Source organism: Anomalospiza imberbis, chromosome 11 (assembly GCF_031753505.1).
Source record: "Anomalospiza imberbis isolate Cuckoo-Finch-1a 21T00152 chromosome 11, ASM3175350v1, whole genome shotgun sequence".
In the NCBI taxonomy this organism is placed as follows: Eukaryota; Metazoa; Chordata; class Aves; order Passeriformes; family Viduidae; genus Anomalospiza; species Anomalospiza imberbis.
In genome coordinates this window covers 22,119,411-22,144,183 of record NC_089691.1, presented here as the reverse complement: position 1 = coordinate 22,144,183, position 24,773 = coordinate 22,119,411, and the positions used below count along the sequence as shown (strand labels likewise).

General features: G+C 48.6%; 1 long non-coding RNA gene across 2 annotated transcripts; it reads right to left on the bottom strand.

Annotated features, from left to right (window-relative positions):
- Positions 1-4,232: 4,232 nt before the first annotated feature.
- On the bottom strand, positions 4,233-20,779 carry LOC137480895 (uncharacterized). Of its 2 annotated transcripts, none has more exons than XR_011003165.1 (3): positions 20,642-20,779; positions 18,712-18,968; positions 4,233-4,361 (listed from the first exon to the last, which is right to left on the bottom strand). It is a non-coding gene; the product is annotated as an uncharacterized lncRNA (long non-coding RNA). The 2 variants fall into 2 exon arrangements; XR_011003166.1 differs by lacking the exon at positions 4,233-4,361 and adding an exon at positions 12,216-12,613.
- Between the last annotated feature and the right edge of the window lie 3,994 nt (positions 20,780-24,773).

Below are 24,773 nucleotides of genomic sequence, written 5' to 3'. Positions count from 1 at the left end.
TCTCAAAAATAGAACAAAATAATATATACATTGTGTATATACAATATATTGCAAATTCTAACACAGCTTGGGGAATGGTGAGTGACCTTTCTGACTACTGAGGCACAGCACAGCTCAGGCCAGGCTGGATTTCACATCTCATAATTGTAATTATCAGCCACAGCTGCGATTTCAGCACAGATCTCTATCCCACTTCTACAGCTTCCTCTCAGCTGAGCCTGGAAGGAAAACTGACAGGCTCAGCCTCCCTGTCCTGCTGCAGGGAACAAGCAGGGAAGTTCATTCCCAAGCTGCCAGTGCAGTTCCTTTCTCCAGCACTACATTCATTAACTCTGCAGCACAACACGCAAATTACTCCTTTTTAGCTTCTGCAAAGATTTTCATGTCATGCTCGGGGTGGTTCCATCTCATTACTGCTGCTTCTTCACTGTTCCATTATTGATGCACAGGCACTGCCCATACAAGGATTCATTAATAAGTCACGTTCTTAAATCCATGTGTTCCCCTGAAAGGAAGGGATCTCTGACATAACATCTGCCTGTTTTCAAACTACAAATTACAGTAATGAGACTCTGCTTCTGCTCATCCCTTCCCACCCTGCCATGGAAGGGACACCTTCCACTGTCCCAGGCTGCTCCAGTTCTGTCCAACCTGGCCTTGGGCACTGCCAGGGATCCAGGGGCAGCCACAGCTGTGCCAGGGCCTGCCCACTCTCAAATCACCAATCCCACCACCCTCAAATCACCAAAGATCTTCTTAATGCAGACCTTACTGGGGCCATCTCTGACGTGAGGACAAAGAACAAGCCAGGGGATCACTGTGCATTTTCTGGTGACCAACACCAACCTTCCTCAGAGCTCTGCTCGAAACCAATCCCCAGCAGCCAGACTGAAACCCAAACAAGGACCAAACCCCAACCCAGACCCTGCCATTTCCACACCAGTTCTCTGGGCTGGGCGCCGCTGGGGATTAAACCAATACAAGGGGTTTTAGGAGGAAACCTTGCACAGCAGAGGCAGAGCTGGGCTGCAGAAGCTGGAGCTGGCGTGCAAGGCTGAATTAATAGCTTAATGCAATTCAGTTCTTACTGGTTGCCTGGAAACTAACTTCGAGAAAAAAAAGAGGAAAAGCAGAAACCATAATGGGTGTAGAGGGCTTAATAGGGAAATATTGATGCCACCAGACTGTCTGACAGTCTGATGGATTTCTAACAAAATCACTCCAAATGCTCCTTTATTATTAATATATGTTTTCCTGAACAACAAGGTCCAAGGCCAAAGGAGAGGAATTATTGCCGGTGCTGGGGTTAATGCCGGCAGGAGGGGCTGCTGTGTGCCGGGGGCAGCCCGGCTGCTCTCCCTCCGTGTTCGGCATCTCACTGCCGATGTTCTCCAGCAGCAAACACAAGGAGGCTCGAGAATCCCTGCCCGAGTCAGCCGGCTGGAGTGAACCCTGCAGACCTGCTCACAGGCAGGAGCTGCCTCCTTCCAGCTGGAAACCCAACTGCTCGGGAAGCAAAGCCCGGCTCTGACAAGCACTGCCCCGGGGAGAGTTCAGTGGATGCCCATCACTGTGCTAATGGGGAAGGGAGAAAACACGCCCTGGAAAGTTCCTGCCACCCTAAAGGCTGTGGGCTCCTTTGGGCTGAGGAATCTCACCAGAGCCCGCAGGAGATGAGGGATCACGGGCAGGAAAAGGGGACCAGAGACAGCTGAAGCAGAGGCTGGATTTGATGGAAAGCTCCTGTTCATCCCAGTAAGGACCTCATCCATCCCAGTAAGGACCTGCCAAGTCTGGGAAGGCACGAAGTTAACTGTTAATGATGCATATTTTAATTAACGAAGGAAGCAGCTCAATGGTTCTGGCATCACAGAGCAAATCCTGTCCCTGCACCAGCCCCAGGTCACAGGAGCATCCCCCGGAGCAGCTCTGACCCCCAGACCCTGATGCCCAGTTTTCCATCTTGGAATAGTGCAGGTTTAATCCTGATTGTTTTGGACAGGAATTAGGCCAGTTTAATTACCTTACCCTTCAGATGAGCATCCACCTCTGTGCTGGCCACTTTTGGATGTAAAACAAGTGCACTGAGAGCACCACCCCAGAAAACAGCACCAAGCCCAGCACCTCGAGGCTGCTCACACCCTCCCCACACAAACACCCAGCTCTGTGCCTCAGGGACAAACCTGGCAGCTTTTCAGGCCTGAGGACGATCAGATGTTAGAAAAAGCTTCGAGAACAGACCCTGTCTCTTCTCCCATCTCTGAGGTGCATTGTACAAGGGCTGGATAATGTAACTGTAATATAGAACATATTGTAATATAGAACAGTGCAGGGCTAATTTTGAGTCTGCTCCTGATTTATCTGTGATGTGAAGATATTCAGTAGATACCTCAAGAGCATTTTAAATAGTCTCTAAATAAAGTAAGTCATTATTTCTTGCTAAAAATGGGGTTTAAAATGAGCTAGTTACTGAAAAAAACAACAAACTGTAAATTGTTTTCCAATTCCATAGGTTCCTTTCCTGTTTCCAAGTGATCTGTGGTAAGAAAGTACCAACATGGAGATCATATGCCCCAACAAAATTATTTAATGGCTTATAGCATGTACATCAAATCCCTACAACCCAAGCTAAGACAAACATAATCACACACCCTTTTGATTACAGTTCTTTAGACACTGGGATATAAATAGAATTTAGCTCCCCAGTTCACTTCTTTTTTCACTTATTTTTCATTGTTATCCCATTACCCACAAATTCTGTTTTCCATGTATCTGGGTTTTTTTTTAGGAGTTCCTGCACCAACAAACCTGGAAGGTGGAGCTGTTTGAGCCCTCAGTCGTGAGAGGAATTTCTGGATTTTCCAGAAGGAATGGATGGGAGGACATGGGTTCCAGACTGAGGAGCTGAAAAACCTTTCAGGTACAGCCTTCCCTCCGAAGCAGTGTGGATTTCCAGGAATGTCCCCTCTCTGCTGGGAGTGTTTGTGCCACAGCCGCAATATGAAGAGCCAGGGAAGCAGCACAGCCTTGTTGCCCTGATTTTTAAAAGTGTTAAGTTTTATTTTATAGTTCTTTTGAAAGTTTTAAAGTTATAATAAAACTCCTTCAGCCTTCTGATAATGTTTACATATTTCTACTGGAGTTTCTCACACTGTTCATGTAAATAACGATTGTTTTTCATTCTTCTTTGTGGGGGGAGAGAATTGATGGACTGTTGGTTTGACCAGTGTGGTTGGAGAGGTGGCAATTCCATCCTCCAATCCACGGTCTCCTTTGGAATTCTATAAATACCAGATGTTCAAATAAAACTCTCTCTTTTTTCTCCTTTAAACTTACCAAGCTTCTGTGTACTCATTTTGTGTCCAATAGTGACACAGCCTCACCTTGGGAGGGACCTGGGGCACGAGTGGATCTTCTCCCATAGGAATTTCCATGGAAACAAACTGTTTTAATGGGAAAACATCTGGTGAGAACATCCCCCCCATCTCCTCACACTTCCCCACCAGAACCCACAGGCACCAGGATGGCCACAGCTGCCCTCGATCGATGATCAACAGCTGGGTTTGGTCTCAGAGGCCTTTTCCAGCCTTAGCAATTCCCTGCTTCCCTGACAAATGGGCACTGAACTCACAGGATTCTCTGTCCCAGTGAGACCCTGCAGAAGGGGAAGCACTCCACATTCCCAGCCCTCGGGCTCCAAGCCAGGCACGTGTTTGGAATTGACACCCGCCTCACCTGGAGGGGATTTCCCTGGGAAGAGCAGGAGTGGAGCACCTGGCCATGACCCAGAGCCTCTGGAGCAGGGCTGGGGGCGCCAGCCAGGCTGCCAGGCTCAGCACGGGCAGGGCCAGGGGGCTCTGCTGCCCCACAGCATTCCCGCAGCACCAGGACGGGATGTGGCAGGCAGAAACAACTGTGCTGGACATCTGCAGCTGGACTGGCAGCCACCAGGCTCCCGTGTGACCTCGCTGACCAGAATGGTCTGGGGAGTCCTTGAGCTGGGCTGTGCAGAGCAGAGCTGGAGTCAGCTGCTCTTTCTGCCCCTTCCCTGCCCTGCCAGAGCCCCTGCCGAGCTCCTGGAGGGTGGGATCCACCTGGAGCCCAGCCAGCTCCACTCCAGACAGCCCTCATCAGAACCTCTTAATGGAAATTGCTGTCTCCTCCTTGTCATCTTGGAATTAAAGTGATTTATCTGAGCTCAGGAGCTGTCTCCGAGTTGGTAAACTTTTGGTGGTGGACATAATCAGAAGCATCCCTGAGCCTTTTCTTCTGGAAAGAGGGAGATGTCCTCCTGAAGTTCAAAAATGTCAAGGTTTTATTTCTTTGTAGTTGCTGGAACACGTCATTCCGAGGTTGTTACTCTGCAGAACAATTCATAGATTCCAAATACTGATATTTATAGCTGAAGCAGAACTCCTAAAATCTCATGGTTCTAATGGGAATGTTGGCAGGTCCTTCATTATGCCACAGCGAGCAGTGGTGTTAAAAGTTCTGGAATCAAACTATCAATGCATGATAAATGGGGGGTGAGCTGCTCGTGTCACACCACCTATTAAGTTGGTACCATAAATTATTGCACTGTAAAAATCAATGTTTACTTCAGACTTCCCTCCCATATTTTCATTGCTATTTTCTAGAATTCATTTAAAAAACTACAAGAAACAAAAAAAGGAAAGAAAAGAAACCCAAAACCATGTGAAACAGGAAAATTAATTTTCTTTAGGCTGAATTGTTCTCTATTACCTAAACAAAACAACGTCTGAGAGTGTTGCAGTTATTAAAACTAGCTAGACAAGAAAGGATAAATTGGCGATGGATCAGACCATGGAGTCAGATATTAACCAAACATTCCAAGAGCTTAATTAAGGAAAGTACGATATGTTTGGGTTTTTTTTTTTTTTTGAGAATGAATCATTATTTATCAGCCAATGTTAACTTTTTATTCCCAGATGAGACCTCCAAGGACACAGTTAGTGTAGCATGAGTGTCTCTTTAATGTCAGGCACGATGTTGTAGTGTTAAATCTCCCGGATTTTGCACAAGGACAAACATCCACTGCTGGGGCAGGACACCCTCTCACCCTGCCCTGCTCTGAGGGGATGCTGAGAGCTGCCAAAGTCTGCCTGGATGGCACAAAGTGAGGAAAGTCCTTCACTTCCTTGTCCTGAGCTGTCTCAGACCGCTGGGATGCCAGGCCCTTCCATCCCTCCCCAAAAGACTTCCCCCCATGTAGGATCCAATCCCTGTAGCTCCAGGGATGTTGCACAGTTGTTAAATCCTGCTGGGGAAAGCTCAGGAACAGCAAAGGCCAGAGGGATTTGTGTGGGAGGAAATCCTGTGGCCCTGTTTGCCCTGCACAGCCACAGGTGAGCTCGGGATCACACCTGGCCCACAGCTGCAAAAGTGTCACACATTTAGGAGCAGCCTGGGAGGTCCCGGCAGCAGAAACAGCAAGAAAAACACATTTTCTAGGTTTTTACACCCAAAGAGTGGAGCTTTTTTGGGAAAAAAATTGTCCCTGGTGTTTCTGCCAGTTTGGTTTCAGCTTATACTTGGCAGGAGCTGCACGCCAGCAGCGCGTTCCTCACTTTGTTTTGATAGACTCTGTCTCCCAAAATCCGAGTTTTGGGGATTCCTCTCCTCAAGCTCAGCACCCAAACGCTTCCAGAGCGTTCCTGCATTTCCCAAAGCTGAGGACTGCGTTTATCAAGTGCCACCTACAATGCACAGGCTGGCAAAAATCTCCTTTCCTCCAGGCCAAGCACAGCCCCCGATTTATTGCTAATAAGTCAGAGATTTCGCAAACAGCAGCATCAAAGAGCACATTAGCTCTACCTCTGAGTGAGCACATCCCATCTCCGGCGAGGTTTTATGACAGATGATTCAAAGGGGAGAAATTAGGAGGCCTCAGAAGCTTTTATGGCTTTTCTTACCTCATCTGTGTTTGCACGCCAGCGGGAGCGGCGTGCCGGCGTTGCTGTGCTTGGCTGGCCATAAATAACGGGGCTGAAGCAGGCAGGTGTCAGTGAGGGCTGCCTGCAGAAACGTGAGAGGGAGAATTCCCCCCTCACACAGCACACGAGAGGCTCCCAGGCAGAGCAGGAGGCACCAGAGCCCGGGCTAGGCAGGGGCACCTGGGGGATTTGGGTTTTAAGCAGGACCCTGCCTTGGTTTGCTTGATGGTCGCCTACATTCTGGGATTCCCCTGCCCTAAAAAAAAGAGAAAAAGTCTGAATTTTTGCAAGATAAAAGCTTAGTATTTAAACTTTACCCACCTTTAAAAGAAGGGACTGAGGAAGAAGGCATGGCTGCCTATGACTTAACATCTTCAGCAAGGATTCTGATTCTGTGCAGAGTGGAGGAAGGAAAAGGCTCACAGGCCTGCCAGGAAAAGGCTCTCAGATCTCAGGTCAAGATTCCCCCATCCTACAAATAAACATTTTTAACCCTCTTGGGGTTAAAAGCCCCATGGTTGTTGGCCATGCTACAACCTAATAGGGGGTCCTAAAGGTCGAGTACCTGTGCTTGTAATTGCCTGTGGCTTTAGCAGCTCTGCCAGGCAGGATTTTGCAGATGCACAAACTCATTCATCTTGCAGGTTCAGGGTGCATCTGCAATCTTCTTGCATCCCACATTCCTACCTATTACCTCCAATTTAGATCATCTGCCTTGTTTTCTGCAGAGGGGATGTGAGCCAGCGCAGCTCCTGCCATGGAGCCTGGCTTCTGGGTGACGTGAGCAGAGAGCTGTGCATTCAAATCAAAGAACAAGCTCTGAGGAGCCTCTCCTCAGTGCCCAGACTGTCCTGAGAGCACGGCGTGGCGGGGAATGAAAAATCACACATCTCCTTCTCTCTACAGCTGGGAAGGTTTAACTAATTAAGCCAATTATTTTGCTGTTACAATATGAAATCAAAGGGTGTTTTTTTGCTTACAAGTAATAGACAGAGGCAATCTGAGCTAATCTCGTGTGTCAGTCTGGAGGAAGGATGTGTTGCAGAGCTGCTCTGGGGCAGATGTGTAATGAGTGACTGCATAAAGCCCATGTGCCTCAGCTGGGGCTGTCCTGCACATCCCATCATTCTTTACAGCTCTGGTGGGATTTATTGCCCATCCCTTGATGTTTATGTACCTGATGGACAAAGACCTCAGAATCCCAGAATGGTTTGGGTGGGAAGGGGCTTTAAATCCCATTCCACCCCTGCCATGGCAGGGACACCTCCCACTGTCCCAGGTGCTCCCAGCCCAATGTCCAGCCTGGCCTTGGGCACTGCCAGGGATCCAGGGGCAGCCCCAGCTGCTCTGGGCACCTGTGCCAGAGCCTGCCCACCCTCACAGGGAACAATTCCTGCCCCATAGCCCATCTAATTCTCCCCACGACTGTTTTTTGCACAGTTTGAGGAGGAGGGGTGTTCCACTGAGTTTTGTGGTGTCCAGGCTCCGCAGCCCCAGGCAGGATCTCCCTGTGCCCACAGCTCTGGCCTTTCCCTCCCAGAGGATCTATTCCAGTGCCCCAGAGGGATGGAGGCAGCACAGCCCCTCAGCTGGAGCCTCTCCCCATCCCAAAGAAAAGCTGTGCTGGTCCCACGTGCAGCTCAGGACTCCTGTCCTTGGCATGCAGTGAGTGAAGCAGTTTTGCTTTGGTTTGCAGGCAAAGATGGATGGGCTAAAGCTAGCCCAGGCAGGCTCCAGCCCTTCCCCTGCAATCGCTGCTCAGCCAGGTGTGCAAGTGCACAGCTGAGGATCTTTAAGGTCCCTTCCCACCCAAACCATTCTGGGATTCTGTGCTATTTATGTCTCAGAGTTCCTAATTTACTTCCTGCATGTTACACATATTATGTTCAATCTTAAAATAGTACTTCTCTTTATATTATTTTTAATTAAGTGCAACATTTCTGGGGTTTTTTTTGGTTGTCGTCCTGACCTTTCCAGAGCACTGAGCTTTGCCAGCAAACCCAATCATTTGCCCATGCTGCACGAAGGCAAAGCTAACAGCAAAATAATATTGGTGCCATCTATTTATTGCAGATATAAAATCCCCCCAGGAAGCTGGTAAATCCCCTTCTCTGTGCTCAGATATGAGGGGCCACAGCTTTCCTTTCCAGTAGGGTTTCATTATCCAATACTGGTGATTGATGCTATTCCTGAGTAATCTTTCAGATAAATGAGCCCTCCCCATCTCATTTCCATAACTATTTTATCACCGTGTGAATTAGCTCCTCACACTTCTGCAGAGTTACCTCTCCAACAGGAATTTCTTTACAGAGCAGTAGAAACATTCAGCAGATAAAAAATGTCCCAGCAAGTGCTGAATGCCTCCCAACAAACCTCAGATATGTCTCTTTTAACAATTAAAATACTGACATTTTTTCAACCAGTCCTTTCTCAACAGGTGAGAAAATCCAAACCAGGAAACAAGTCCAGGCAAAAGGTAGGGATGTTTTCTAGGAAAAACAGTGGTCACCCAATAAAATCCAGTCCAGATGTGAAACCCAACTTTGTGAAAATCTTCCTTTGTCAATACAGGAATTTCCTAAAACATCTCTTCTTTTTGGAAAACAGCTTCAAACTAAATTAAAAACAGCTCCAGGAATGGAGTTTAGAGGACCTGGAAACAAGAAAAGCCATTTGTTCTGAGGCAATCTGGGGTTGCTTAGATTGGTTCCCTCAATTCTGAGCTGAGGAAGGTGTGAAAACAGGCAACGATTGGGACAAGATTTGACTGCTCTGGGTGAAAGGATCAGTTCCAGGCGAGTTTCTGTTTGTGCTCACTATAAACCCATTTTTTCCAGGGTCTCACATAAATCCAAATGTACTCTGGCACCGAATGAAGAATGGAACTGAAACCAAGCTGGGGATTTGGGGGTGTGGGTGGGCACATTCAGCAGCAGAGGTCTCACACCCCATACCATACCCTGGTATGCATTTAAGATGCTTTTTCACACAAAAAAAAAATCAATTTAAAAAGAAAATAAAATATGTTAAGCCCTTTACTAAGGACAGAATGTGAGATCAGAGCAAAAACCAGGTGTGGAAAACTACAACCATAATTGCACTGCTCATATATTTCAATATTTTCAATTGAAAAGTCATTCTTGCAAAAAAAGGTCCCACCTCCATGACTTGACCAGTGCCATACAGAAAAAAATGTCCTACAGAATTATTTTAATCACAACAAATGTTCCCAAACCAGGTTTTCAAGCATTACCTAATGGCAGTATTTATCTAGAAGAGCACCAATGCTGCTGGTACCTCGGGAGCTTTGGGAATTTTTATTGCTCCTCTAGAACAGGGGCATAAAGGCACAGCAGTCCCTGGGATGGAGAAAACAGGGACTGCAGCCACAGAATCCATAGATTTCCATCGAGGTGAATCCTGCAATTTATTGTTCCTGCAATAAAATCACAGGATTTTGTGTCATCACTCTAGGAGTTCAGGGGACACGGAGCTCCTTCAGATTTCTCTTTGCTGACAAACAAGGCTGTGCACTAATGATGGAATCATTTAAATTTCTGTCAACCTGATGCCAAAATGTCCTCATAACTTAAACAAAAAACCAATTTGGTGACATTTGTGTAAACTATAAGGAATTGCCACTTCTTATAAATCAAGATTTTTGTTGAAAACAAACCCATTTGCCTCCATATCCTGGGACCTTGTTCCTCGTGTTCCATGTTTGTTATTCAGCCTTGGGAGGAGCTGAGACATCTTTCAAGCATTTGCTCCCACATGTTCTTAGATTTCCCATCAAATTTTCTGTTTCTATAGAAAATATTCATGTTTGCACACAGCCTGGCATTACCTATCATGCAAGTGGAGCTCAGCCTTCCCAGCTCGCTGGGGTTTGTCCCCTGCAGATCCCTGAGCAAGGACACTCTGCATGTGGAAATGGGAAAGGACCCAACAGCTTCCATCCTCCTCCACTTCTCCTTGAAGGATTTCCTTTCCTTTGGAATGTTCTCTCTGAAACTGTGCCAAAACCAACAGCATTCCTCAAATTCAATTTGTTATTCCTTGAACAACAGAAGAAAACATAATATTCTTGGGAATATAATATGCAAAACATGCTTGGGTTTATTATTTGAAAAACTCAGACAGCTTTGCCTATGGAGATAAGGGAGAGCAGAAATAACATTCCCTATGCAGAAATAAAGCCTTTTTTCTCAGCAACACCCACAAATGCTGTCCCAGGTGTTTCCCTGTCCATGGCTGGACACATCACATCCCTTCAGCAGCCACGTGGCTGTGAGAAGCATTTCAGGGCCCGTGGGGAACTGCCCAAATTTCACCTTGCTCCCTGCTCCCATGCCCAGGGGGCTGCAGCAGCTCTCTCCTGGAGCCTGGGTCTGATTCCCCCATTCCTGGAGGATCTGATTTATCCATTCCTGGAGGATCTGAATTACCCATTCCTGCAAGATCTGATTTATCCATTCCTGCAGGATTTTATTTCCCCATTCCTTCAGGATCTGATTTTCCTATTCCTGAAGGATCTGATTTATCCATTCCTGAATTTCTCCATTCCTGGAGGATCTGATTTCCCCATTTCTGGAGGATCTGAATTTCTCCATTCCTGGAGGATCTGGTTTCCCCATTCCTGCAGGATTTGAATTTCCCCATTCCTGCAGGCTCTGATTTCTCCATTCCTGCAGGCTCTGATTTACCCATTCCTGGAGGATCTGAATTTCTCCATTCCTGCAGGCTCTGATTTACCCATTCCTGGAGGATCTGAATTTCTCCATTCCTGCAGGCTCTGATTTACCCATTCCTGGAGGATCTGATTTCCCCATTCCTGGAGGATCTGATTTCCTCATTTCTGGAGGATCTGAATTTCTCCATTCCTGGAGGAACTGGTTTCCCCATTCCTGCAGGATTTGAATTTCCCCATTCCTGGAGGATTTGAATTTCCCCATTCCTGGAGGATCTGAATTTCTCCATTCCCGCAGGCTCTGATTTACTCATTCCTGCAGGATCTGATTTCCCCATTCCTGCAGGATTTGAATTTCCCCATTCCTGCAGGCTCTGATTTCCCCATTCCTTGAAGAGCTGCTGTGCTGTCCCTGCCCGCGGCAGGGGTGCAGTGAATGGCTCTCTGAGGTCCCTCCCCGCCCAGCCCACTCCAGGTTGCAGGGCACGGTGCCCATCAGTCCCAGGCACCAGGACAGGATGGGGGATGCTCCATGCCCGCGCTCTGGGGCTGAGCCAGGGCTGTGCAGGAGGAAGGCAGGAGCACCGACAGAAGTGCTGCTGATTCAGCACCCGCTTTGCCTCTGCGTTCAGGGCTCTGTGGGCAGCTCCGGGCTCCCTTCCCAGCCCCAGAGCAGCCCCTCAGGAGAAGCTCTGCCCTTGCATGGGTGCACAAGAAATCCCCACACTCAAATTCAGGCCAGCCCTTCCTCTTGGAGCTGTTGACGCCACGATGCCACAAATCAAGCAGCAGCACTCCACAGGCTGCTGGACTCCTCTCCCAGCCCTCACACTCAGCCAAGAACTCCCACAGAAACGCTTTTATATCTCAAGACTACTTGAGAGGAACCTAAGTACTGCACTTTCACTGCCAAATTTAATTTCTTCGTGGAGCTCTCAGCTCGCTTAAAGCTTGCCAGGCTCTCTGAGGGCTGAGAGCTCCTCGGGGCACGGCCCGGCCTCTGCCACGGAGGCACAGCAGGCCGAGGAGCCCTGCACGGCCTGCCCTGCGCCCTTCTCCTGCATTCAGAGAGCAGCTCAGCACCTCAAGCACATCTTCTGTAGCTGCAGAGTCACCCTCCGGCAAGGCAAGCTCGCAGGGACCCTCGGCAATGCCAGGGTCACTGAGGCTGCCACAGCCCTCCCAGCGCAGCGAGTCCCAGCTGGGCCCGAGCCCCGAGTGCCACCTCCAGTGCCACCTGCAGGGACGGGCACTCCAGCCCTCCCTGGGCAGCGCCAGGGCCCGAGCACCCTTTCCATGGAGGAGTTCCTCCTGCTGTCCAGCCTGAAGCACTCTGGTACATGTTGAGGCCGTGTGCTCTCATCCTGTCTCTCGTTTCCCGGGAGAACAGGACCCCCCCGGCTGTCCCCTCCTGTCAGGAGCTGTGCAAGGTCCCCCCAGGGCCCTTTTGTCCGGGCTGAGCCCCTCTGCAGCCCCCCACTGCTCCTCACACCGTGGCTGTGCGGAGCCTTCCCCAGGCTGGCACACGGCAAGGGGACAGGGCAGATCCTGCTGGGTGGATTTTCATGGTTTGTCGTGATAGAAATCCTCCAGAGAACAGAGAGCGACGACTGAAACGGAGATGGTGCAGTACCCAGAGTCAACTGGAGAAACAAAATTAGAAACAATCTGTGTTTCAAAAATGTGGTCAACAGAATGCATCACCATGACAATTCTTGCTAGAAGCAACAAGAGAGGCTTGCTGGCAGTGCTGAAGGAGGGCTGGTTCAGGAGTGAAGATTCATCAGAATGCAATTTACAGCACCAAAAAAATATATCTGTAGTGGCATTTCATTGACTTTTATTCTTAAAATGTGAGAACTAGACTGAAGAAGCATTATCTTACACTGAATTCTGTGAAAATCCTGATCCTGACGGAAAATCAGAGACATCTTTAGCATGTTCCTTAGTGGTTGCATTCCAGACAAAGCTAAAATAAGGAGCAAAGATTTATATCACAGATATAAAATACAATCAAACGAGAGTCTCAGATTAAGGCACACAGAGGTGGGCTTTAAATTATAAATGTGGTTCTAAAAGGAAATGTAAAGAAAGGATTAAGATACCCATGCACTGAAAAATAATTCCTTTTAAAGATGCCACCATGTCCCAGCTCCCAGCTGGAGAGAAACACAACTTGATGCACTTTTAATGATGGCTTTGTCAAAACATCCCATTCAGGGGGTGGATGTCCCTCCCCCCCAGCTGCCCTCCCTGGCACACTGGGTGAGGATTCACAGCCACAAAAATGGCTTGTTTTCATTTGGGGCAGCTCTCCTGACAGATGAGGTGACCCAAACGTGTTTGTTTGCATGCTGATGGGGAGAGGGCTCAGCTGGAAACAGAGAAAAAAGGGAGTAAATCTACCTGGAGAGAGAGCCAAGGAGCCCAGAGCAGCTGGGGCTGCCCCTGGATCCCTGGCAGTGCCAAGGCCAGGCTGGACACTGGGCTGGAGCAGCCTGGGACAGGGGAATGCGTCCCTGCCACGGCAGGGGTGGCACTGGGTGGGATTAAAGATCTGAACTATTCTGGGATGCTGTGATCATAAAAAGCCCCAAGGAAACACAGGAGTGTTCTGATGACAAATGAAATAAAGAGCGGCTGTGGCTGGGGGTGGAGGTGGGATGGAAATCACGTCTCCACCTCTGGAGCTTCACCCAGCAGCTCTCCCTCAGGGGTTACTATTTACTACATTTTAGGGAGTGCAGGCACTGAGGATAAATTTCCTCTCTTAAGCCCATAAATCTCTGCAGGTCTGACTGAACGCTCAGCATGGTATATGTGTGTGGCTGGGCTGACCTTGAGCTGGGGAGAAGTTTGTTAAAAAACTTCTCCTTTTGGAAAAAAACCCCACTGCAGGCTGGCAAATCCTGTACAGCTGTCCATCAGTTGCCACAAGTTGTCTTAATTTTTTAGTGGCTAACTAACATTTCTTTCTCATCAAAATACTGCATGTCACATATTTAATTCTGAATGTTATGCTATGTTAAAAAATAGTAAATCACTTAGCAACTAAAATGAAATATCTAATGTGAGGTCAAATTGGTTAACTTGTTGATTCTGGGATGAAATAACAATTTTTTATCATTTTTGCTTTTAACAAAGCTTTTTTTTTTCTTCTCCCCCCAGGCAATTTCAAATTGCCAGGGAATAAAATAAATATACTACCCCCAGGTAGGTACTGTATAGGTAATATATGGTAGAGTTATAATAGAACACTGAAAAACTCCATTACATTCCTGTTCCTTTGTCAGAGGCAGGACTGGTTGGAGCAGCACTTGTATATCTCAGTGATATCTAATTCCCAGGGAAAACTTCCCAGCACCGAGAGCGCAGCAGCTGCAGGCAGGCAGGATCATCAAACACTGCCAGCAAAGGGATTATTCACAGAGCTGCAGAGGGAAAGGAAACAGGAGAAGAGACCACGTCTGTTCTAGGCATCATTTATAGTGACATGATTTCACCTTCATGCCAGGACAGCCCTGCTGGACCCAGCTCAGCTCTGATAGACCCAGCTTAGCTCTGATGGGACCCAGCTGAGCCCTGCTGGACCCAGCTCAGCTCTGCTGGGACCCGGGTCAGCTCTGATAGACCCAGCTCAGCCCTGATGGGACCCAGATCAGCTCTGAAGGGACCCGGGTCAGCTCTGATGGGAGACCCAGGTCAGCTCTGATAGACCCAGCTTAGCTCTGATGGGACCCAGCTCAGCTGTGCTGGACCCAGGTCAGCTCTGATAGACCCAGCTCAGCTCTGATGGGACCAAGATCAGCTCTCCTGGACCCAGCTCAGCTGTGCTGGACCCAGGTCAGCTCTGATAGATCCAGATCAGCTGTGCTGGACCCAGATCAGCTCTAATAGATCCAGTTCAGCTCATATAGACCCAGCTCAGCTCTGATAGACCCAGCTCAGCTCTGATAGACCCAGCTCAGCCCTGCTGTGTGCTGTCCATGCAGAGCTGGGGTGACCATTCACAGCCACCACTCTGTCTCATCTTCCCCCAGCGCCTGGCACAGACAGGGCCACATTCAGAAAAATGCAGTGTTGGAATATTTCCTGGAGCAGGGCTCTGCCAGTGACGTCAGCCTTTCCCCAGTGGTCCCAGTTGTCGCCGTGGGCTGGGCTGCCCAACACCTCCCTCGTGGAGGGGAGCCTGGCCCCTGGTGACTCACGCTGCCACCACCGAGGTGACAAAGTGCTGCATTTCCTCCGCAGCCCGTGGCACGGTGCATCAGTCAGAGAGGGGGCACAGCTCCAGCCCCCCCGCTCTATTTATGGGTGCAGGGAGAGAAAAACATGCTCCTGCCACATTTTAAAATAAAATGTATGTGAGTTTGGTAAAAAACACCAGATGACTGCACACAAGGATGAGGGGATATTAATGCAGACAGTGACACCTCCAGTTCTTGTGCTGCCTGGAGAAGGCACCAGCAGAGCTGCCAGCCTGGCCTTTGGGCACCTGGTTCCTGCCCTGGCTTCAGCAGAGGCTGGGAAGGGCAGGGACACACTGGAAACACCAGGAGCACAAAAAAAACCACAGGCAGACCAAATTCTGGTCTAGCTTTGATGCCAATCTGGGGAGAAAACAGGAATGCTGAGAAATTTTGAAATATTTTCCTTTTTCAGGCATTTATAAATCTACAAAAGGCTCATTGATGCAACTGAAACAGCTTTGGCTTTCTAGTATTTATCTAAAGTAGTAATTCTTCCAAGTTATTTTACAGGATGTTCAGCCCTTCAATGAAGCTGTACAGCAGCAATTATAAAATGCAAAGGGCAACACTACTCAAATGAGAGACCTCAGCCACAGAGAGGTTTCAGCTTCTCTAAACCTCATTTGTAAGCAGGGACAAAATGGAAGAGTAAATGGAGGAACCTGATAGCTTCATGTCAGAAAAGACATGAACCGTGACACAGCAGTGTCAGCCAAAGGAAAATGAGCTGTTAAAGCACCTGGAGTGGAACTACACACGGTTTCTGAAGTGGCAGATTAAAAAAAAACCCTGATAATGGGTCACGAGTGATGAAATTTATGCCTTGTTTCTGCCGTGCACTGGGACTTCCACTTTCAGATCTGCAGTCAGAACAGATTAGATTGCCTCCAAATGAAAGTGTCAAGGTAAAACCCAGCAAGTGTAGTTCAACAGCTCTGTAAAAACATTGGCAGCGAGGGAAACAAGAAAACAAACCTCATTCTGCTTTTCCTGCAGCCCCTGCACCTGGAGAACAAGGCTTTAACAGAGGCAGCAGAAATGTGATAAAAGCCCAGGGCCTGGAGTAGCGGGGTGGAAGGAGGCCTTAAGTGCCTGTCAAAAGATGTTAAATAAGATTTTTTGGAACTAAACCATGATTCAGCCCTTCTAATATCACATAAAACTAAAAATTGGAAAAAAGGTGAGGAGTTTTTTATTGACCTTCAGGAGGAAAAATCCTCTGGGTGGCTGGTGGCCACGGTGGCTGCAGAGAACAGGCAGCTCCAGCTCGGCTGATTTCTGAGCAAACCACTCTCCCAACCATTTTTTCCCTCTTGCTTCAAGCAATGCATCAGCACAATTCAACAGTTTCCAATTTGCTAACTAAAATAACTCCAAGGTCTTTATTTTTCTAGGGTGAGAAGGGCAAAGGACAGCCCAGAAGCATTTCTGCTCTGAGGGTTCCATAACATTTGTCTGGCACAGGACGTGTCTCGGCACAGCCAGGGCACCCACGGTGGCTTTTCCACATGGCTGGGCTGTGTCAGAGTCCAGGACATCCCTCTGGCTGCCCTGGCTGCCTCCAGCCCCTGGCGAGGGCTTGGAGACTGTGGCACCAAGTCAAAAACACCTGTGGCTTCCATTTTAGCCCATAGGAAAAACTGCCAACTCTGTGTGAGGAATTACAAGCCACAAGGGTTTGATTAGTGTGGTAGTTGAATTAACACAGGGTGAAAAAGCAGAATTTTGGGGTTTTTAGAATGGCGTTCAGGGGTACAAGATGGAGGAATTTGGGCGTGTCCTGACCTTCTCCTCCTTCTCCTTGCTCTCCATGTCTTGCTGTGATGGTGACACTTTTCTGTTGGTTTAAGGTACAGACACACTGCCCAACATCAATGACAGACATTGGCACGTTATTGTAAACATGGCACACGGAGTTTTTGGGATAAAATGTGAACACCGCCCTGAGGGCAGACAGAATGCCATGGCCGACCTGCTGGACAGAGCTCAGCAGGGCAGAGAGAGAATGTTCTAGATAAGGGAAAATAAACAACTTTGAGAAGCCGACCCTGCGCACTCAGACTCCTTCTTTGGCTGCATGGGCTGGGAAATGAGGACTTTTACACTCTTGGGGTCACCTCAACACCCAGGCCCTGAGAGGCTGGAGGTGGGAAGCTGCACTGCCTGCGAATATCCCCAGTGCCACACTGTGGGGAGGAGAAAAACTCCATTTCCTTCTGACCCTGGCTGAGTTCTGGCAGAAAACCCCAGGCCTGGGTTCATGATTTCTGCAGCTCCAAGGGAGCGGTGGATGAAGCCCAACCCTGCACCGCCTCCTCTTCCCTCAAAGTTCATTCAGCTTTTGGAACTCTTATCAATTGAAACAAGAGATCTTCCTTGGATCATAAACTCTGAGGGGAATCGGTAAATCCTGCTCTTTTATTGTGATGACCTTTAGACCACCATCTGTCTTTTGGCTCTCCAGTTTATAGATGAGAAAATACCAGGAGGTGCCGGCACAGCCGAGCTGCTCCCTCCACCACCACACACAGACCTTAAACCCTTCAGCACTGAGCTGGAAGTTACATTTTTATTGAGTCACTGCTAGAAGCAGCGGATAAGAAAGGAAAAACACCCTGCTCATTTATAAGCACTTTTAGTTAATGCCAGTAAGCAGGATTTTTTATTTGCTTACATCATCTACTGCTGAAGTCCTATTTTCTCTGTTAAATCTATGTTTTGAAAAGTCCTTGGCATTTTAATTGGCTCAATATTTCAATTCTTTGTCAAAAACGAGACTTGCTGAAAAAACATCACCCGATTTCTCCATGGATTCCTCTTTCTCAGAGCCCCCTAAATGCTGCTCCCCCTGGGCAGAAGTTTGCAGTGCACTGGTTGCAGTTCTCACCTAAACCTCTCCCTCTGGGACAGTCTGGCAAATCCAAAATCATCGCCACAGCATCGAGCAGGAGCACTCTGCCTGCACCTGGCTCACAGTGATGGATTCCAGACCCAGCTTTGCATTTCTTCTCCTCCACCGAAGAGCAACAAAGAAAGAGCCCCAAAAAAGAAAAAGCTACAAGTGGCTGGAGCCCGGCAGAGCTGGAAGGGAAGATTTCTCGTGGGAGCTGCAGCTAAAAATGTTACCTCTGGTGCCCAGTTGCTCCTTTCCTGCTGTCCATCTCTGCACAGCTCCAGTCTGGATACTGGGATGGTTCCCCCTTGGAACGGGGCTCTGGAGAGCAGGGACAAGACACCACAGGAGGCTCAGGCTGGAAAAACCTTTAGAGACAGTGAGTCCAACTCTGCCCCAGCCCTACCAAGGCCACCAGTGCCCCCTGTCCCCAAGTGCCACCTCCACAGGGCTTTTAAACCCCTGCAGGGATGGGGACTCCACCCTTGCCCTGCTGCAGAAGGGACCCATGAGGATTGAGCTCTGCACAGGGCAGCCCCAAAACCCCACCCCGTGTCTGAAGGTGCTGCACTCCATGGAGGCATCACACACAGTGAGGACCTGCCTCACACCAGGGAAATGCTTGCAAGTGACAATTATTTCCATTTAATTAAGTGGAAGTAATGACAACCCCATGTTTTCCCCTCAGCACTGCCCAGAGCAGCCTCCAGACGTTGTTACCTGAGGGTTGGGATGAAGCCAACAACCCACCCCCCAAAAAGGCAGCACCCTGCAAGCAACACTCCTGTTTCCAGCTCCCAAGGATTTAGTTCCAAAGTTCTGCTGCATTTCAGCCATTTTGCATTATGCAACCTCCAGCGTGCATTTTTATTTCCTCCCAGTAACCTGTGCAGGTTGGAACTATTAGGATCTGCCAAAGCTTACCCATTTTCAGATGTCTCAGAAGAAAATGAGGAAAGCCAGAGGTGGCTTTTATACCAGCAAATAACAGTTTGCTTGCTTCAGTAAGTTAGAGGTTAATGGCTCTGCATGAGAAAACAAGGATCATGGCCAGTTCTGAGCAAGATTCCGTTTTGAGTTGCTTGAAAACTGAAAAGAAGGTCGGCACGCCCAGCCAGGTTCCTCTGTGCTTTTGTTTTATTCAGCTTTGCAAATCAGAGCTCTCTTCATTGCCTCAGTCTCTGGTGGGAGAGCAGAAAAAATGAAGTTGCAAGGCTGAACTGTTGTGTTATTATGTTCCCCATCTCATTATCTCAATTGCTGTGCCACGAGCGGATCCAGCCCAGAAGCCTCTCTTGATCTACAGCTCGGGGAGCAGGACTGCTGCGTTTTTCAAGCCCTGGGGTGTGCACACGGGGCTGGAAGCATTTGGAAATCTGTTTACAAGCTGTCCAGTGTAATTGGGAAGGATTTTTCTTGTGCCTTCGAGGTCACACACATCCAAAGGTGAAACTTGCTGCAGCAGCTGTTTTAAAAGGATCAGGAAGGGAGAATAATTATTTGTGGCCTGGGGATCAGGAAGGGGGAATCCCCAGGGAATTATAAAGAACTAAGAAATAATGTAGATGATGCACCAAGAGCAGGGTGAGTCAGGAGAGGAAAACCTGGGAAGAAAGTTAATGAAATTGGAACAAATTGCATATTGAAAGAATTTCTAAATCTCCACAACTTCCATTCCTTTGCTTTGCCTTCTCTCACCTGTGGATCCCAGCTGGGAGTGGGGTCAGGGCCCTGCCACCCCCTGCTCTGTTTGTGGCAGACCTGACCCACCAGTGCCACTGGAGGCTGGAAACTGCCTCTGGATTCTCCACGGATTTCCTGCGCAGGAATTTCAGGCACAGCATTTACAGCCTTCAGAGATGATTTCCTCCCCAGAGCCGTGCAGCCACGGGGGCAGAGAGGTCAGGGACAAAGTGGGGGGCAATTAACAGGAGATCATTCCATAAGTGCATCAGTAATAAAGGGAAACTGAAAAAGGAGCGAGGAAAGCCATTAACCAAGGAAGTTGAGTGTTTAATAAGCTTTCCTTGCCTCAATCTTCATGAAAAGGCTAACTGAGAGCAGATGGTCGACACAATAATGCTGGAACAAAGAGGGGAGTTTATAATCTCCCACAAAGGCAACGGGGAGAGTGCCTGGCTAATTTAGATGTTTGCAAATTGGTTATGCTGATGAACTTTATCTTTGCATGCTTAAAGGAATAAAGATCAGAGTTTTAACTGTTCTTGGGGAAGGCTGGAGAAGGAGTGATGGGGAAAGAGGAATCACATCTTTAGGATCATAAATGGTTGGATTTGGAAGAGACCTTAAAGCTCATCTTGTTCCCCTGCCATGGCAAGGACACCTCCCAATGTCCCAGGTGCTCCAAGCCCTGTCCAGCCTGGCCTTGGGCACTGCCAGGGATCCAGGAGCAGCCCCAGCTGCTCTGGGCACCCTGTGCCAGGGCCTGCCCACCCTCCCAGGGAACAATTCCTTCCTAATCTCTAATCCAAACCTCCTTCTGTCACTTTGAAGCCCTTCCCCCTTGTCCTGGCACTCCATCCCTTGTTAGCAGTCTCTGTCCAGAAAGTTGAAAGGATATTGCTTTACATCCCAGCTCACAAGACATCCATTCCCAGAAAATAAACTTTCAGTAAAAGCAAAAAACACGCAAGGTGTGGGCAGCAGCAAGCAGCATTGCTGGCCTGCACCCTCCCAGCTGCATCTCCTGCCATGGGACACTAACGGTTCAGAGCTTGGCTTTGGCCTTCTGTACCCCCCTGGCCTGTGGTGACAGAGCTGCTGGGAGACCACTCCTTTCCAGAAACAGCCCTGCTGACAATGAGGAGATGAATCAAGTTGCTGAGAGACCTACCTTGAACTGAGTATTATTAATTTCTTCATTAATGACTTGCATGACAGAGGAGGGGTGTGCTGGTTAAATTGGCTGCTGGCACTGTGAGCACACGAGAGCAAGGGATTGAAATCCAAAAAGGTCTTGGCATTGCAGAAATCACCTTTAAAGAACACCTGTTATTGAAGAGAGACAATGCAGACCCACACCTGGGCAGAAATAATCAACGGTGTCATTCCAGGTGGGGAAGGGAGCTGAGGATGAGGCCATTACCCTGGGACAGCAAACAGAATTGTGGCCATCAAAATATGGGGAATTATCCTTCTGCTGGGCTCAGCCCCACCACGTCCTACCTGGGCAAATGTAATCTGCCTTACACACTCTGTGTTAGTGAAGCTGTGAGTGAATGAAGGGAATCAAGGGAGGAGGTCAGAGGTCTGGAAAACATCCCCAGTGGTTGAAGTAAAGTTGGGGAATTGAGCCTTAAACCAGACAGAGGCTGAGGAGACAGCTCAGAAACTGCAAATACAGTCAAGGTAACAGCAGAGACAAAACAATGAACTGTTGTCCCCCTCAGGCATGACCTGAGGAGGAAGATGAAGGATAAATCCCAGGGAGCCCCCTGGCCCTGGGCAGAGCTGTGAGTGACCAGCAGAGCTGTGAGTGACCAGCACTGCTCCGGACACAGGGACCCTCCACTGCCCACTCTGCCCAGCCAGGAGCTGACACTGACCCCCAACACCCTGCAAACCATCTCCCAACAACATCTTGGAAGGTGACATGAAAGATTCAGGAAGGTCAATTAAGCTGTTCATGGATATTTAATAATAGTGAAGATAAGAAAAATAACCAAATAAATGACTTGTTCTGAATTATCCCTCCATTCTACCTGTAGTTCATTACTGACTCAGATTAATGAACGTTGAAAAGATATTACTCTCATCTGAATACTCAGACTTTGCTACCTGATTGCAATTTTTGAAATGAAAAATGCAGTGTATCAATTCTGGATGAATTTTTTAATAGAGTCAAATGCCAAATGCCCTCCAGTAGCAGAGCTGTCGTTTAAAGTGATCACGTTGCTCTCTCAGGCTGTGAAGTCTCCAGATTGCCCAAGTTTCCTGCTGCAACACCAAACAATGGTTAACGCAGGAATTGCCTGGGGAATGGGGGCTGGAGCAGGGAATCGCCTGCATCCCTCCAGACAGCTCAGCACACCTCAGCTGGGGCTGTTATAAATAGTGAGAGCTGTGAAAAGACCTAACCCTCCCCTCAGGGTTTTGCGGGCTCATTTTATTCATTTTCACCTTCAGCAAAGGAGTGTTTGCCAGGGAAAATGCTTTTGTACTTAGCAAAAAATAAAACCTGTGAATCATCAGGGAAGCTGTGAGGGAAAGGTCACCAACTGGCTTCTCCAGACATTTATTTCATCCTTGTAGGACCTGGGCTCTTTCGTGTGATCACTCAGCTCTAGATTTTAATAGACAGGACTTGGTGAAGGTGAGAATCTGGTGTTTCTCCAGGAGAAGCAGAGGGGAGGTGACAAACAGCTCAGTGCCAGCTGATTTAATTCCCCAGCTCCTGCTAAATGATTTACTCCAAGCACTCAGCTCGGGAAATGGACCAGGACAGGAGTCCTGGGATGAGTGACTGGGGAGCAGTGAGCCCTGGGACCCGCTGGCCAGGCCAGGTGAGGGGCTCAGCCCTCCCAGGAGGGACAGCCCTGCCCACAGGCTCGGGATGGACGGGACAGCAGCAGCAATTCCTCCAGGGAAAGGGGCTCAGGGACTGGAAGGGCTGCCCAGGGAGGTTTGGAGTGCCCGTCCCTGGAGGGATGGATGCTCCTGCTCACCCTTTCTCCTCCTCCCAGGCCAGGCCATGGTGTCACAGCTGGCAGTCACATCCCTCCAGGTGCAGCCATCCCAGCATTTCACTGCTCTCCTTCCCAGAGAGCAGCTTACCCTCCTGGCATTGGGCTCTAAGCCCCCTTTTCAGGCAGAAGCCCACCAAGTTCACTTCACTTGGGGCAGAATTACTTCTTTTAGCAAGAAATGGTCTCCTATCACCCAGAAATCACCTGGTGCCTCTCACCCACCTGCTTCTTCCTCCTGTGCTGAGGTGTTTCTGCCCAACTCCTCAGTCTGCTCCCCTCCTCCAGCACTCTTTGCATGGAACTGAGTCCAAACCACGTTTTTCCAGAAGCCCCACAATTAACACCCCCTCCTCTCACCCCAACTGTGTTTATGATGTGCCTGATGCCCTGATTTCTCCCCCTGCTGCTTTCCTGGCCAGGTGCTGCTGCCAAGCACTTCCTGATGCCAGGCTCTCTCCTGCTTTGCCTTAGGACAGCCCTTTCCTCTAACCAATTCCATTTTGCTGACAGTTTTGGAATTTCATTCTCTCGGAGCTTTCTCTCCCTCTGTCAAATCTCCGTGATTTGCTCTGTGAAATCTCCTTGATTTTTCAGAGAGCAGAATAGCTGCAGAACGCTCAGCATTTCAGTGGGTAGCACAGGAGCCTGGCTTTCCAGGGAAAACAGGCCAGGCTGGGAGCTGGGCTGGCTGATCGGGGGGAGCAGGGGCACAGGGAACACGGGGAGCCACGGGCTCGGATCCCTCAGGAGGAGGTGGAGGTGGGTGCAGCAGCTCTCACACCCCAGAGCTCCCGCAAAAGGAAACGGGGATGTTTCCCTTCAGGAGTCAGATGAGCCCACACTGGGCCTGAGCAAGCACAAATTGCCAAAATGGGAAAATTGGATCCAAGATCCTTAATGGCTGGGATGAGGTGGAGATTGCTCTGCCCATTTCTCCCCAGCCCTGCTCCACACACCCGGCGGATCCAAGGAATTATCCCTGATAAATGATTTGTTTTCCTCCTGCTGCTGCTCAGGTGTCGCTGGAGCAGGAGAGTGGAGAATTACAGCCCGTGCTGCTGCTGCTATTATTATTATTTGGCAGTAATTCCTCTAACTTTCTTCCCTGGAGGAAGACACAAGGAGCTGCTCTCCTGCTCCCAAGGTCATCCCACCAGAAAATATTAGCTATTTACTTCTATTAGTTTCAATTATCAAGCTGCAGAAAACCAAATTATAGCAGATTTACACCATTTCAGGGCCTGCCTTAAGTGCAGGGCTGGAACATTCACCCCAAGGCAGGAGCAGCTCCAGGGAAGTTTGCACAAATCCTGCTGGCTCCAGGAGGATGGGGGGTCCCGGCTGCCCCAGACAGGCTGGGGGAGGCTCCAGCCCCTCCATGTGCACACCTCGTGTTTACAAAGAGCAACTTAGAGAAGCTACAGAACTCCAGAGATTAGCCTGGGTCTGGGGAGGGCCTGCCCTCCAAATAGTTCCCAGCTGGTTTTACACCCACCCTGCCCGGCCACAGCATCCCCACTGCTCCCACTGCCAGCATTGCTCGGTCTGCAACAGCAAAATCGAGTTTCAGCTGCTCCCACAGCACATCAGGGACTAGAACAGGTAAAATTTGCAATACACCACCAATGTCAGTGGGACTTGGAGGGGAATTTAAGGAAAAAAAACATTTAGAATTCAGTTCTAGGCAAAAAGAGTGACTAAATAACAAGATTGATTTGCCAGCCCAAGAGGAAATGGAAAAGAGCCCAGACACTCAGCCAACTGAAAATACAGTGACTGAGGGAGAGGGAAACTTCAGAGGGAATGACCCTGAGCTGGACCTGATGAGCTTCAATTCTTTTTTTTTTTTTTTATTTTAATTTCCAGCCTGCTTTATTCTTGCCTTAATTGCTCAATGGGAAAGCACAATTCTGAACGTGTTCCTAAAGTGATTTTTCCCAAACTGTTACTCAAATTATCCACAGTCTAAGGCAAGCCATCGATATGAGTTATAGCTCTTGGTATTAAACTACCAAAACAAATTATTAGCATATAAAAACTGATCTGATCTATTCAGAGGCGCTGCTGTGAAATATGGCCCTTAGCACAGTGCACCTATCTGGGATCATAAAACTTGTCAGAGGTACCCAAAGTTTATTGCCTTGGAAGATTCATGCAGCAACCCTGGAACACTTGATTTAGGTCTGAGCAGCCGTTTGTAATTCTTGCAGGCATGCAAGCAGTTCAGATTTATTTAAATAGAGAAAAAATAATTTAAGAAGACAAAGCAGCCTTTTCTCC